The 15,754-nt window shown below is 38.0% G+C and overlaps 1 protein-coding gene and 1 long non-coding RNA gene across 3 annotated transcripts in view; one reads left to right on the plus strand and one right to left on the minus strand.

Moving 5' to 3' along the window:
- The window catches only part of LOC125263285, a 1,003,076-nt gene that overhangs the window by 403,379 nt on the left and 583,943 nt on the right, over positions 1-15,754 (minus strand). The window lies entirely within an intron of this gene.
- Positions 5,413-8,417, plus strand: LOC125263319. The gene is made up of 3 exons (XR_007183799.1): positions 5,413-5,702; positions 7,782-7,855; positions 8,334-8,417. It is a non-coding gene; the product is annotated as an uncharacterized LOC125263319 (long non-coding RNA).

Raw genomic sequence — 15,754 nt, forward strand, 5'->3', positions numbered from 1 at the left:
TTCTCAATTTTACAGTAAACTGTCTTTTTATCAACCCTTTAACCCTTTAAATCCCACAGGGGTTACACTGAAAAATTTTTTTGGCCAGGGCATGTGTGTTCCAAAATCACCCTTGAAAAACAAATTGGAAGGTGCTGTGGATGTAGCCATGCCTCTGGCAGAAAACCATGTATGTCAGAGTCATCTGAGAAGGAACTAGCAAACATGTTAAAGCTTATTTTGCAGAGATGTACAAAAATAGCTTTTGTATTGTGACAGTGCAGTAAAACTATACGGCAGTGTTTACTTTCACTTTCACTTTTAACCGAAAGGGTGGAGTGTCAATTAACAGCGGAAATGGAAATAGGGGCGAGGTGTATTTCACCTGTGAGGTGAAAGGAGGAGACTTCACCAATGTATTGTTAGAGCCATAACAATATTAATAATTTTGTAATATTTTTTCCTTATATTAAGAATGATTATGTTTTCGAAAAATGTGTATTTTCTATTATTTGTATTCGTATTACGTGACTTTGACTAAATATATACGTATTATTACGTATGCGTAAAAAACTTGGAAGAAGAATACGGAAGGAAGGAAGGGTTGGAACTAGACAGTCTTTTGACCGTGGAAATTTCTTGTTTTGGAAACTGGAATAAGTGTAGACTTTCTTTTTGAATTTATTTTTGTAATGTAACAAGACAAAGAAAAAGTAAACATTTACAAGAAAAGTTTTTGATTCACGCGTCAAATCCTTTGTGCCACACCCTAATGGAAATGGTGAAGAACAAGGCTTGGATCGCCATTACATGTATGTTGTTTTGGTTTTTGAGAAAGTTGGAGAGTGAAGGATATGGTTACCATGTGAAGTGGAAAGACAGCCGCTTGTTCATCTAATGCTTTCCGTGTACTTTGTTTGGTACGTTGAGGATTACAAAATATTGTGCAGTGCCTGGACTCGACAGTAACACAACAACATGTGAGTAACTGTTAATTATAACGCCTGATCTGACATGTAATAATTCAGTCAGATGTTCTTTGTCTGTGTGTCAGTAAATCAAACCCGTGACTAAACGTCAACTTGCGTTGTTTCTCTTAGTAGGATGAAAATAATCTGTTATTTAAAGCTGCAGTCCGCAACTTTTTTTGGTTAAAAATTATCCAAAATCAACTTTTGAACAAGTACATAAACAGCCAGTGTTCAAAACTATCTAATTATCTTGTCTTGATTCACAACGGTAAGCTTGTAATAATATTTTATAATAAGAGCGACATGGCGGATTTCCGCGGGAAATTCAAGCATGCAGCAGTTCGTCTGTGCGTCATTACGTCACGTCCGTAAACAAAGGAAGGAGTCCCGTCCAGGCTAGTCTTTTTATCACGTGAGGAAGCTGCAGGTAGCAGCACATTTATAGCCTTTTCTCACAGCAGCTGAAATAATTAAACTTATCATTTTGATGGCGGATTGTAATCCAGAAAGGTCCAAATGACAATCAGCAGTGACAACTGGAGATTCACCCGTAGAAAAAAAGCAAAAGACTTTGGACTGGTGTGGCTACAGACATTGAAATCTACAGGTAACGCTAATACACACTAAATACACAGTCACGCAATCCTGATGTTGTTAACAATAACAATTTGAGAACAATATAACAGTAATAATAATTTGCACAGTTTGATGTGATCCGAGCTAAGCGATCGTTAGATTTAATCAGTGAAAATTCTTATATTGGTCATACTTTAAAGACGTAGAGTCTGTGATTCTGAAGTTCAGTATCCACACCGGTGCGGTGACTGACAGCAAACATTAGATTCATCCGCGCTGACGAGCTGTGCCGAGGCACAACGCACGTACAGATAACTGTTCCGCATTTGACTGCAATCGCATGTTTCAAACAGAGATGGCGACAAAGAGGAAAAACTGCGGGCAGCAGCTTTAACTGTGATTAAATTATATAAAGAAAGCGATCAAAGAAAGCCCCCCTTTACTTTCGCTGAAGCAGCGCGATGTTTATCAGTGACTGACGCACAAAAGTTATATTTAGTTATATCGCGTTTGCACTATTAGTGAAGATGAAAGCATTTGTTAGTGTACAGAAATTAAGTTGCAATGACGAGATCACTGCTTTCATGTGCTCAACGTCTGTGATCGGCTACAGTGTTCATCATTGCAACCATTCATGCCACAATCTAAATATAATGCCACAGATCTAAATGTAATGCAGCACTTTTCACGATTAGTTAACCTTGAGAGCTGTAATTATACAAAAATGCTAAAAGAGAGAGTAATACTTAGCTATTTCAAATGGAAAGATGTCAGCCAATCACAGTAGTGGGCGTTTACACTTAAGTCTCACAGCAGACACGCCCCTTAAAACAAAGCGTTAAAAATAGTTGCTTAAAGAGAGAAAGGAAACACCCAAACCCAACAACAACAAAAAAAAAAAAACTTTTTATCACCACTTATCATTTTTTCCTGCACTCCACGCCATTGGTCACCCTTACTTTCCGCGGCACTACTAATTGACAGTATGCTGTGTTTTGTTGCATACCGAGATATAATTTTTGGGAATTTTAACTTTTCAATAGCTTTTCCTCTTGATCACTTTACAGTGCAAAATGATGAGGTTTTGTAAGAAAAATGTAGTGAGCAAATGTCTAATTGTTTTTTGAAAACCTGTCAACATCACTTGCATCGTATTGTTAAATTTAATCAACAACATAAATTGCAGTAAGAGACTATAGGCTGTCTGATGAAATCTGTATCAACAAACACCCAACTTTGCAGTAGGCCTATAGGTGGCACAAAAGCTGCATCTGACAGCATGATGTATTTACACACTGTTCAGTGCAGCTCAAAGGTGGCACAGTAATGCATTTCCATAGCAATTTCAATTACATTCTAAGTAAGCAATAAGGAACAAGAGGTTGTATCGTGAACAAGTCACGATGTTAGGCATGGCGCGATGCAACTTTTCTTTAAGTAAACTTTCACTAAAAGCCTTCCTTCTGCCTGAAAAAATAGTCCCTGAGCGTGAACAGTAACAGAAGTTACATTATTATGCCATTAGATGGAGGCAAAGATTTTTGAGTTTATGAGTGTGTCAGTCAGTATTGAAGACTTTTACATTGAAAAGATTGAATTGTTGTGAACACAGAACAAGACGCAACTAACAAATGCTTTGAGTGCTGTCAGTCACGGGAAAACCCCTTAACTGTTAAAAGGACAAGATAATACATCTGACATTTAAACAGATTTTTTTTTATTATGAACATAGGACTGACCTGAAGGAAAATGCTAAATCTGAATGCAGGTAATAAACTCACTCACTTGATCTCTTTCTCACAATACTCTTCTAAATAATATGTAAGCTTCAATGAACAATATCAATTAAGAACAAACAGTTTATGTTGCTGATTTTTGTGTATTTACAAAATGAGAATTGATCATTCTCTGTTCCCTTACATGCTTCTATCTATGAAAAACACTTTAGATTCATGTGTAGTTCTAATCTGGAATAAGCAATTAATAATCCAACACTGAACACCAATGATAATGATGATGAACTTTGTGAAGAGTCTCTGCTGAAGACAGGAATCAGACCGCAGCAGGTTTCAGTTTGACTCAGATGAATTTCAGTAAAACTCTGTTGTCAGAGGATTCACACAAGCACCAGTGTTTTTAGCAGATGGTTTCATCAGACACTGATCAACAGATGATGTTTGTTTTGTCTTGTTTGTGCTGGTGGAGATTGATTGGTAAGTATATATTTGTTTTAATTTAGTGAAAAAGCTGCTGCATATTTCTGTTGGCTATATCTGTACTAAATATTGTGAGATCTGCTTACTTTGAATTCGGGTCTCTGTTGAAGACACTGAAATTTCCAGGATCTAGAAATGTCATAAAAAAAAAATAAAAATGTTAAAAGTCATAGGAAATAATGGAAATCTTGAATGTAAATGTCTCTGTTTATGATCTGCATGGAGGCTCAGAAAGCCAAAACTTTCCATGGAGTTGCTTTCAAATATCAGGCCATTTTTATCCTTTAAAAAATACTTTTCTAGCTTATAAATACAGTTACAAAACTGATTCACGAGTTCGTTTCCTCATAAAATCTTTAAGCTAATAAGGTTAAGCGTATTTGGCTTGCTGTCCGCTGTGGAGGGGCACGAGGATGCAGCTTCAACACGAGCTTGGATATACCACCCGTGGACTAGTAGTGCCAGGAAGAGGAGTACAATAGATGAGATGCCTAAATTATGTGGTGGAGTTGGGGAGGTGGAGGGATATCGAAACAACTGATGCCAGAGCAGGGCGAGTAGCTACTTATATGCTCTGGTCATTAATTGAAAGATTAGGGTTCCCTCCTCCTGAAATTATGTTTGAATTTCACTTATTGAAAGATTAAATGGGTTCACTCCTCCCAAAATTACATTGTGAACTTCACTTAGTCAAAATGTGCAGTAACCATGAGAGCATGATAGACAGTGATAAAACAGTGAGTTTGTGTCTTATGAAATATCCAGCATAATTAAACTATATAACTATATAACTGATTTTACTGTACATCAGATAACATTAAAACAAATTAAAGATCAAAGGATCACAAACATCTGTTCATCAGTATCATCTTTCATTTTGTGTCTCTGCTGATGTTGTGAATGTTCTTCAGCTCACATGAAAATAATAAAAACTACAGCTGATTTCAGGATTTATAAACCAAAAAAAAAACCTGTTCTCCAGGTGTGTTTGGTGATTCAGTGTCGGTGATGGAGGGAGATTCTGTCACTTTATACATTCATACTGAATTACATGAAGACGATGACGTACTGTGGAAATATGGAGCTGAAAAGTCTCTCATAGCTAAAATCAGCATTGAGAACCAAATCTTCTCCACATATGATGATGTTCCTGATGGGAGATTCAGAGACAGACTGAAGCTGGATCATCAAACTGGATCTCTGACCATCACAAACACCAGAACTGAACATGCTGGAGTTTATGAACTAGAGATAAAGGGAGTGAAACTGACAAAAAAATCATTCACTGTTTCTGTCTATGGTGAGTAGAGATGTCATTTGTCTCGTCCTTTACATTCTAAACTTGTTTTATATCAACATATTAAATCTTTTTTATTGTTTGAGAACAGAATGTACAAACACTCGCAACACACTGAACTGAAAACTTGTGTAAATGTTGTGTAAATATATCCATATATCTGTTTATTTTTCCATGTCTTTCAGCTCGTTTGCCTGTTCCTGTCATCAGCAGAGACTGTTCTTCATCTTCAAATTGTTCATTGGTGTGTTCAGCTGTGAATGTGGGTCATGTGACTCTCTCCTGGTACAAAGGAAACAGTTTATTGTCCAGCATCAGTGTGTCTGATCTCAGCATCAGTCTCTCTCTACCTCTGGAGGTGGAATATCAGGATAAAAACACCTACAGCTGTGTGCTGAACAATCCCATCAGCAACCAGACTCAACATCTGGACATCACTCACCTCTGTCACACATGTGCAGGTACGGCAGCGCTGATGTATCCTTTTATTTACCTGATTGTATTTTGTTGTAGATCACATTGATGCATTCCCTTCTCTATTTATCATTACAGAGTCTTCTTTACACTCTTCAGTCACTGCTGCTGTTGGATCTCTGTTGATTGTTGCTGCAGTCTTTGGGATTTTCTGCATCAGCAAGATATGTAGAAAAATTTATCAAGAACGTAAGTGTTACCTAAATGACATGTAGCTTTTCAGTTGCAAAACATTTGATCAAAAAATCACTTGTGGGGTAGTGCATGGAACATGGAAGTAGTTGCTTATTTGTATCCTTCTGTTAGTCTTATTTATTGACTTGGTCAGAGTTCATATGCTATTGCTGGATCTACTGTCAAAAACTGTGAAACCCCACTTTTTTGCCTGGTCCTTCACACCTCAGAGCTGGAAATGTTCAGTAGCTCCTCAATGCAAAACACGAGATCCAGGATCCAGATCCAGGGTGTGGAGACAAGTAAGTTTAGGGATCAGGGTTTGGAGACAGGTAAGTTTAGGGATCAGGGTTTGGAGACAGGTAAGTTTAGGGATCAAGGTGTGGAGACGGGTAAGTTAAGCAATATGTAAAGTGGGAGAGTTGGATCTGGATCCAACCTCGCCCCTGGATCTCATGTTCTGCAGTGAGGACCATCTCAACGTCTGAGAAAATGTTAGTGTAAAGCTCTGGAAAAGGGGGAGTGTATAAGAGGGAAAGAGGTGGAGAGAACAACCAATGAAACACAGACCTACAACACACTCATTCTACAGAATAATTAATATTAATATATGAGCACTGAGAAAAATGACAGACTCCCAAGCACAAGGGACAAATGCGGAAGAACATTTAAAAGGTCTAATTATGTTTCATTACGTGTGTACAGTCTCATGATAAACAATGTCCGTTTAACACAGAAAGCATAAAGGCATAGTTATTTTTTTGCCCATTCTTCTTTGAACTTTCAGTCTAAAATCATCATCTTTCGTGTAGCCTATTAGAATAGCCTAATCCTAATCATGTCATAGTGTTCAGATACATCACTGTATCAGTGTATAGAATTTTTGGAGTGAGAGTTTTGAGTAGCAAATGAGTAGCACTATTTCATTTGAGAAGATGAAATGATGAAATATGTGTGCATACACAGTGCTTGTTCATGTTTGGTGCAGGAGAGTGTGTATATCCACATGGCGAGCGTTGTTAAACTCATCACGGAGCTTCCCTCTGAAACTAGTTACCGCGTGTATATTAACAATCATTTGCGTACTGTGATCATGTGAACGCAAAGTGCACTTTCACTTTCACTTGCGATTAGTGTGCACGCCACTGTTAATAACAATTGTGTTTTCCGTGTTCATAGTCAAACTCCAGTTCTGGTAAAATACAAACAACACTCATGTGCTGCTGTTCTGAGGGAAACACACACAGAGTTGTCCGACCACAGAGTAGGTAGAGGTGAATGAACAGCACTTTTGTGACATTTCGAATTCTCTGCTGTAATGAGATCTAATGTGAACATATTTTACAGTTGGGATGGTGGACAACAACAAAACGAACCGCCTGCGGCAAAGCATCTGCTCTGGTTGCATCTTAGGGAAATGCATTTTTGTGTTGTAGCACTGAGGAACGAACACCTCTGACTCATGTCTCTGAATGACAACAGGCAAAGAGACAGAAACAACAGAAGTGATACTTCCTCTTGCATAATACCGCAGTTATAATCTTATGAATACTACAATGCAGTGATTGGATTGAACATGATAATGAAACTAAAATTAATGTCTGTGATAAATATTCTGTATGCATTTCATTTATAAATTATATTTAAGTAATGTCTCTTTAAGATTAATGATTAAGACATAGCCTACTCCCCCGGTTTCACAGACAACGCTTAAGCTAGTGTCAGACTAAAATGCATGTTTGATCTGTTTTAATTAAAAGTAACTTGTACTGACAGATCTTAAAATATCTCAGTTTCATAGTTTTGTCTCAAGATGCACAGCAGTAATGCATTTTTCTATTGTACGTTTATAAAAGCTACTTAAATATCCTAATTGAACTAAGACCTTAATCCTGGTTTAGGCTAAACCCTGTCTGTGAAACCGGGCCACTGTGTATGATAAGTTAATTAAATGTGTTCATGCTGTCTAAACATACTATTTAAATGCATAGATTAAAGCATAATCTTTGACAGCCCTAATAATAACATGTTGCAAAATAAAGTGGTCTAGTTAAGATTGTTTTATTGTTAATGCATCTGTTATTCTTTTTTAAGACACAGTTCAGACTCGTGCAGAAGAGATCACTTACGCTGAACCAGCTTTCCACAAGAGAAAAGCACAGAACTCGGTAAGATTCCTAGTTCAAGTTGCTCTGCCAAACATAGTTCAAGAAAAGATCAAGTAATTTATTTTACTACATTTTTGAAGTAGTATTTACTTAATTTCAACATTTACTCTCCTAATGCAGTGCTATGAGAAGCATGTTTGGAGGTATAGATCCATGATCCAATTAGTATTTCATCATAAATGTTTCATTTAGTCTCAATACAAAAGAAGTAAGTTCTACTTTACAAATTTAAGTGCACTGATCATTGTTTGTTGTTAATTTTAGCAGAAACTCACTGTTAAACCATCTGACAGTAAAATCACACATGAAATCATATTTTTAGTGTCTAATTTGACATTACTTCACTATATTGTATAGTCATGCAAATCACTGAAGTCAGAAATTCAAATGCTGTCACAAGCACTCTAAGAGGTCATTCTAAGAGGGTCACACTTCTCATTTTTAGAATATTCTTTTTTTTCTTTTTTTTTTTATACAGAATATTAAAGAGGAGGATCAGGTGGAGGATCGGGTGGAGGATCAAGTGGAGTATGCACCGGTTGCCATGAGAAGATGATCAATCCTTTTCTAGTATCAGATCTGTCATCGCTTTCATGTCCATGGACGTTGTATAATCCTGCAGATAAGCTCTGCTAGTTTCAGTAGTTATTTCCAGCTCTACCAAGAGGAGTTTTTAAGAGGAACTGTTCTTGATCTCACACTTCTTTTTTAGAACAGGGCTCCAGACTGTAACACTTGAGAGTAGTGGCAGCTTTTACAGATGGAGACAGTAGCAGAAGCTTGAGCTTAAAATGCAGATGTAAATTTATTTTCATTAATAAAAACTTTAACCATAAATCTCCGAAAAAAAAAATGCGTTCATTTGTTAAATTTGTTCTTTTTGTTTGTCGCTGAACATTTGTTATTCTTCCTGTTTCCTTGTCACGGGTATAGCAGAGATAAGGAAAAGTGAGGATCTTAGCAGCTTTACAAAGTTGTGTAAGGACAATAATAGCTCATCCACCTATTTTTTATGGGCATTTTGAGATGTCACATAAAAAAAAAAAAAAAACCCTGGATGTAAACACCAAGATGCACATAAATTCTACAAATGCACATGTGCAATTGAGTCAGATATATTTTTATCCAATCACAAAACATGCGCATTTAAACTATGATGGAAACACATTTAAATAAATTCCTCGATGTGCATCAAAAAAGTTGTGAAATGCACAATGGGACGGCATAATTGGACTAACCTGTGGTAGGATCTTGTTGCACAACATCTGAAATGTTGTTTTGGTCATTTTGAAATGAATGAGTGAAGTCTGTCGCCAAAGTGTGTGTTTCTGTATATTCTGTATATTTGTTTCCACGTTTATTGTGTTTCTTCTGTGGACTCTGAAATGCAAGAAATTACATATGAAAATTACTATACACACACTGGTACTCATACTTAATTTTCTTAGACATATTTTATGCCAGTTCATCAAGAAGTGACAATTTTGTTCTTCTAGACTCACTAGATGGAAACATTTGCATGTTTTATTTGCAAATATTTTGTGTGATGTTACAATTTTATGCAAGAATTAAATTCACAACTTTGGATGGAAACATGTCAACTAATGACCACCAATCAATGACTAAAACACAAGGGAATAAATAAACAGATTCTTGGCTAGAACCTCCTCATTTGCCTTCTCTGTATTTCACCGCCGTCACTTTCACCCATGAACTCCTCAGTTTTCAGTAACAATCTGATGATAATTAATAATACAACATTGTAGCAGTAGCTACCTGTAACGAGTCTGGACACGACGTGGGATCCATGTGCTGGCTTTATTGAACAGATCTTGTGGTCCAACAGGCAAGGGTCAAACAGTGGCAAACAGGTACAGCAGGGACAAGGCAGAATCATGGTCATGGAACAGGCAGTAGATCAGGGCAGGCAGGTATTAATCAAGTCCAAGACAGAGCAAATAATCCAAAGGGCAGGCAGCAGAGAATCGTACACGGGAAACAGACAAGGTCAGTAACAGGGTCAGGTAACAGGGTCAGTAACAGGGTCAGGTAACAGTCAGGTAACAGGGTCAGGTAACGTCAGGTAACAGGGTCGGTAACAGGGTCAGTAAACAGGGTCAGGTACCAGGGTCAGTAACAGGGTCAGGTAACAGGGTCAGTAACAGGGTCAGTAAACAGGGTCAGTAACAGGGTCAGGTAACAGGGTCAGGTAACAGGGTCAGTAACAGGGTCAGTAACAGGGTCAGTAAACGGTCAGGTAACAGGGTCAGTAACAGGGTCAGTAAACAGGGTCAGGTAACAGGGTCAGTAACAGGGTCAGTAACAGGGTCAGTAATCAGGGTCAGGTACCAGGGTCAGTAACAGGGTCAGGTAACAGGGTCAGTAACAGGGTCAGTAAACAGGGTCAGTAACAGGGTCAGGTAACAGGGTCAGTAAACGGTCAGGTAACAGGGTCAGTAAACAGGGTCAGGTAACAGGGTCAGTAAACAGGGTCAGTAAACAGGGTCAGGTAACAGGGTCAGTAACAGGGTCAGGTAACAGGCAGACAAACACAATGACAAACACTCAGAAATGCAAACTGTAGTAATAAAAGACCTTGCCAAAACTGTGAGGTTGAGAGCAGCTTATATAGTCCATATAATGAGCGGCAGCTGGGTGTGGTGATTACTGATAGGTGGAGTGAGTGCATGTGATTGCCAGGGAGGATTATGGTATATTATGGAGTCCGGGAATGACTGGAACTGTGACACTACCAAGCCTATTGCTGTGTTCATGAGTATGTGAATTTTTATTTAGTTGCATGAAGACATCAAGTTTTTGTACAGATTTGATTGATTACTGTTTACTGTTAAAATAATAAAAACTTGCAAACTTGCTTTGACGAAGTTAATATCATTAGTAATTCTAAAAAAGTGACCATGGTATAGGCTATATAAACAAAGCAAATACAAACCAAACATAGTAGTAAAATAAATAAGCAAACAAACAAACAACCAGGCTAGTTAACAACACAGGCTAGTTTATCAAGACCATGTTTCGGCGCATTAGGGTTTCTGTGAATTACAGCTATCCATTTACTTCTATTTTTTTTCTCAATTACTTTTACCTGTTTGCATATAATTCCCCCTAGTTGCTACAGTTGTAACGATATGTAGACTCAGAGAGCACAACGGGAGAACAGTTCAACAAGTTTTATTGAAGCGACATAAAAAAGGTAACCGAAATACAGCAGAGAGATGGGTGATGATGAATGGAAAATCACAGTCTATTGTTGAGTGTAGCAGATGATGAATAAAGGGGATGGATGGAGCACACACCTCAGCCGTTGACCGTGACACACGAAGACAGGGGAAGTTCACGGAGAACACAGGAGGAGACGGAGGAGATGGAGTGGAGATCGTGGAGTGCTGGAGTGGATGACTTCTTTGACAAACAATAAGTAGAGCAACAGTCTAGTGTCCGCTAGGGAGAACAGACAATGAGTGTGACTGAGGTGTGTGCTTAAGTAGTCCATGGGTAATGATCAGGGACAGAAACTGATTAATACACAGGAGAAAGTGATAGTTGTGAGGCAGTGATGGTGGAACCTGGTGTATCCATGACAACAGTCATTGTTTATATTATAGACCCCTTAAAAGTTTGTAAACATTGCAACGCTTCCTGGTGGGCGGGGCTTAGCTGGAGGCAGAAAGAGGCGCTGGACGCAATGTTGACAAGCGTAAGCTAGCACGTTTTAGGAGGGATTTATTAAACATGGATGCAGAAGGTGGTTCGGAACTGTCCGAATATGTAGAGTCACTGACTCTGCGGGACCGTGACAGCTATTTTTGTAAATTAACTCTCGCGGATGGAAGCAGGCTGTCTGACTCGTATGCCATACGGCCACGGGAGTGGCATGAAGACTTGACGGGGCTGCCGAGGGTGGAGTGGCCGGACATCTACACTTACCTCATTGAGTCACCAAGTGTTTACAGCCGAGAAAAGCTACGGGCATATAAATCCCTGGATGCCTACAACTATGTTATTAATGGTCACGTTCAGACATTACAATACAACAATTTACGTACCGATCTTTGTGTGGTGTGGTCAGAGGTGTTGCCTAGCCAGAGGCAAGGCAAGAAGGGTGACATGTACCACACCTGGGTGATAAATCGGGACAACAGTACAATTTTAACGGCGAACTGCACTTGAATGTCAGTTTTAACCTAACAGTAAATAGACAACAATTTATAGTTTGCTGCAACCACTGTTATAAATCCTAATTAATATGTTTTGAAGTCAAGTCAAGTCAAGTCAAGTCACCTTCATTTATATAGCGCTTTTTACAATGCAGATTGTGTCAAAGCAGCTTTACATTGATAATTGGTATATAATTTTTCCTTTTAAAGAATAGTGTCAATGCAAGCAAATCAAAAGCACTGTTGAATAAATGTCAAGGATACTGTTGAATATCAAATGTCAAGTCAAATTAAATTAAATTAGGGCTGCACGATTAATCGTATTTTATCACGATAACGATATCTGCTTCTCTCGATTGATTTTAAATAATCGTCACGATATTGGCCCACTCTATGAAAATGAACATAATTTGGAAATATTGGAAGTAATATTAGGAATTTTGCTGTTTTATCTTTTGAAGTTCCTAAAGGTTTTACCAGTTTTCATAATGTTGATCAGCTAGAAATGATTTTTCTTTGCTTTACGAATTTGCCGGGCAATTTGAATCTGGTTTGTCTTATTGCAAACGAATTGTGTTGCTTTAAAATCTAATGTGAATACATATTACAAAGCGCTCACCAAAACCATGTTTTGTGTTGATTTACCATCTAACGAAGTTATCATAGTTGGTTAAATTTAAGTCTTTGTGCCACCTACAGGCCTTTTGGGTGAAGTGTAGGTTGGTAAAGAACTTGCAAAATAGCCATAGTTACATTACTCTTTTGATAGAATAAACATGATTAATAATCGTGATTATAATTTTGAGGAAACTGTGGCACTGGCTGTCGTGTCGATGATGTCTTCACAATGGATGATCTAGTCGACTCGATCTCTGCTGATACAGGGCTGCGTTGTGGTCGTGTCAAGGCACCGGTCCTTGGTCTCATCTGGAAACGGCCCAGAATCCGGTTGGCTACGGTAAACCTCGGGATAAACAGAAAGACTAATATTAGCGTAGATGCCATTCTTTTTCTGATGTAACGAGTACATCTGGTGTTATAGGAAGTGTTCCCGGTTCCGGCTGAACTAGTTTTATGCAGCCTAATAATCCTTTAACGGATTTGAAAATATAAATATATAATGTGTTATGTGTATACCAGGTTAAAGAGATGCGTTTTTAGTCTAGATTTAAACTGACAAAGTGTGTCTGCATCCCGAACAATGCTAGGAAGGTTGTTCCACAGTTTAGGTGCCAAATAGGAGAAGGATTTACCGCCTGCAGTTGATTTCGATATTCTAGGTATTATCAGCTGGCCTGAATTCTGAGATCGCAATAAACGTGAAGGACTATAATGCATTAAGAGCTCGCTTAGGTACTGGGGGGCTAAACCATTTAGTGCTTTGTAAGTAATTAGCAAGATTTTAAAATCTATATGATGTTTAACAGGAAGCCAATGCAGTGACGACAGAACTGGGCTAATATGGTCATACTTCCTAGTTCTAGTAAGGACTCTAACTGCTGCATTTTGTACGAGCTGTAGTTTATTTATCAAGCGGGAGGAACAACCACCCAGTAGAGCGTTACAGTAGTCTAACCTTGAGGTCATGAACGCATGAACCAACTGTTCTGCATTCTTCATTGAGAGCATATGTCGTAGTTTAGATATATTTTTAAGATGGAAGAAAGCGGTTTTACAGATGCTAGTAACATGGCCTTCAAATGAAAGACTGGTATCAAAGAGCACACCCAGGTTCCTAGCTGACGACGAAGACTTAACAGTGCAGCCATCAAGTGTTAGACAGTATTCTAGGTTATTACGTGAAGAAGTTTTTGGTCCAAAAATTAGAATCTCTGTTTTTTCTGAATTTAGTAGTAGGAAATTACTGGTCATCCAGTTTTTTTATATCAGCTATGCATTCTGTTAATTTTGTGAATTGGTGATTTTCGTCAGGGCGCGAAGAAATATAGAGCTGAGTATCATCAGCGTAACAATGAAAACTAATGCCATGCTTCCTAATGATATCTCCCAAGGGTAGCATGTACAGAGTGAAAAGCAACGGTCCTAGTACTGAGCCTTGCGGTACTCCATATTTAACTTGTGATCGATATGACATCTCATCGTTTACTACTACAAACTGATAACGGTCAGATAAGTATGATTTGAACCATGCCAATGCAATTCCAATAATGCCAACATAATTTTCAAGTCTATTTAAGAGAATATTGTGATCGATAGTGTCAAATGCAGCACTAAGATCCAGTAACACTAATAGAGAGATACAACCACGATCTGATGATAAGAGCAAATCATTAGTAACTCTAACAAGAGCAGTCTCAGTACTATGGTACGGTCTAAATCCTGACTGGAAATCCTCACAGATATTATTTCTTTCTAAAAAGGAACATAGTTGCGATGAAACTGCCTTTTCTAGTAGTCATGAATGTATTACTCTTGAGGGAAAGATTTCATTGAAAACTTTAGTTTTGAACCAAAAGTGCTGTTCCTTCTATTCTGGCAGCCAAAAACACAACAAGACGACATTTTAAAGTCAAAACTTCAAACTTTTAGCGCACCTGCAATGAGTTCTTCCTTATGTTTTGCCTCCAGCTAGAGCGGTGACGTCACAATGACGTAGGCGATTAAGGGGTCTATAAAATCAATTTAATTTGCCATCTTCTTCAAAGATGTCTGATAGACAAATATGAGAGCGCCATCTAGTGTTATTACAGGAGTTCACCTTTCCAAGAACAGCCATCAACTAATACTAAAATAAATACACAAAATGAATCACTTTTAAAATCAGTTTATAAGACTCATGTGTTCATATTGCTATATATCGATTAGAACATCTAGATTAGTCAGAGTAAAAATCAATGGCTGAATCCTACATTAAAGGTGAAAATGTAGTTCTCGTTGAGTTAAAGAAAAATCACATTACAGAATATACACACAATGAACACAAAAGATTCAATGTTAGCTTAGTTATTTCCAAACACAGACATGATACTGATGCAGTTGTGTGTATTGGCGTTTTCCAGTTTACCTCGTCATGTCTTTACATGGTCGCAGCTGTTTTCAGCTAGATTCACCATGCACCGAACCTGTAATGTTCCCATATCACACAACTGCTTAAACAAAATTCTTAGACAAATCTGAATGGATCAAGGCATCAAGCGATTTGCGAGGGAGCAGTAGTTTCTGGATGCATTAAACAAAATTAGCAATACACAAGTGTCAATAAAGACATATGTCTTTGTTAAAGCTGCTGTCCGCAGTTTTTCCTCTTTGTCGCCATCTCTGTTTGAAACATGCGATTGCAGTCATATGCGGAACAGTTATCTGTACATGTGTTGTGCCTCGGCACAGCTCGTCAGCGCGGATGAATCTAATGTTTGCTGTCGGTCACCGCACCGGTGTGGATACTGAACTTCAGAATCACAGACTCTACGTCTTGAAAGTATGACCAATATAAGAATTTTCACTGGAAAATATCATCTGAACAAGTAAGTAATATGTCTGCCACTTTTGTTTTGACCAACTGAGGAAAAAAGCATTAGGCCTACAATAAATCGCACTGCCAATGATGATTAAATCTAACAATCATTTAGCTCGGATCATGCCAAACCGTGCAAATTATTATTACTGTTATATTGTTCTCAAATTGTTATTGTTAACAACATAAGCATTGCGTGAGTGTGTATTTAGTGTGTATTAGTGTTACCTGTAGATTTCAATGTCT

The sequence above is a fragment of the Megalobrama amblycephala genome, linkage group LG2 (genome assembly GCF_018812025.1).
Source record: "Megalobrama amblycephala isolate DHTTF-2021 linkage group LG2, ASM1881202v1, whole genome shotgun sequence".
Taxonomy (NCBI): Eukaryota; Metazoa; Chordata; class Actinopteri; order Cypriniformes; family Xenocyprididae; genus Megalobrama; species Megalobrama amblycephala.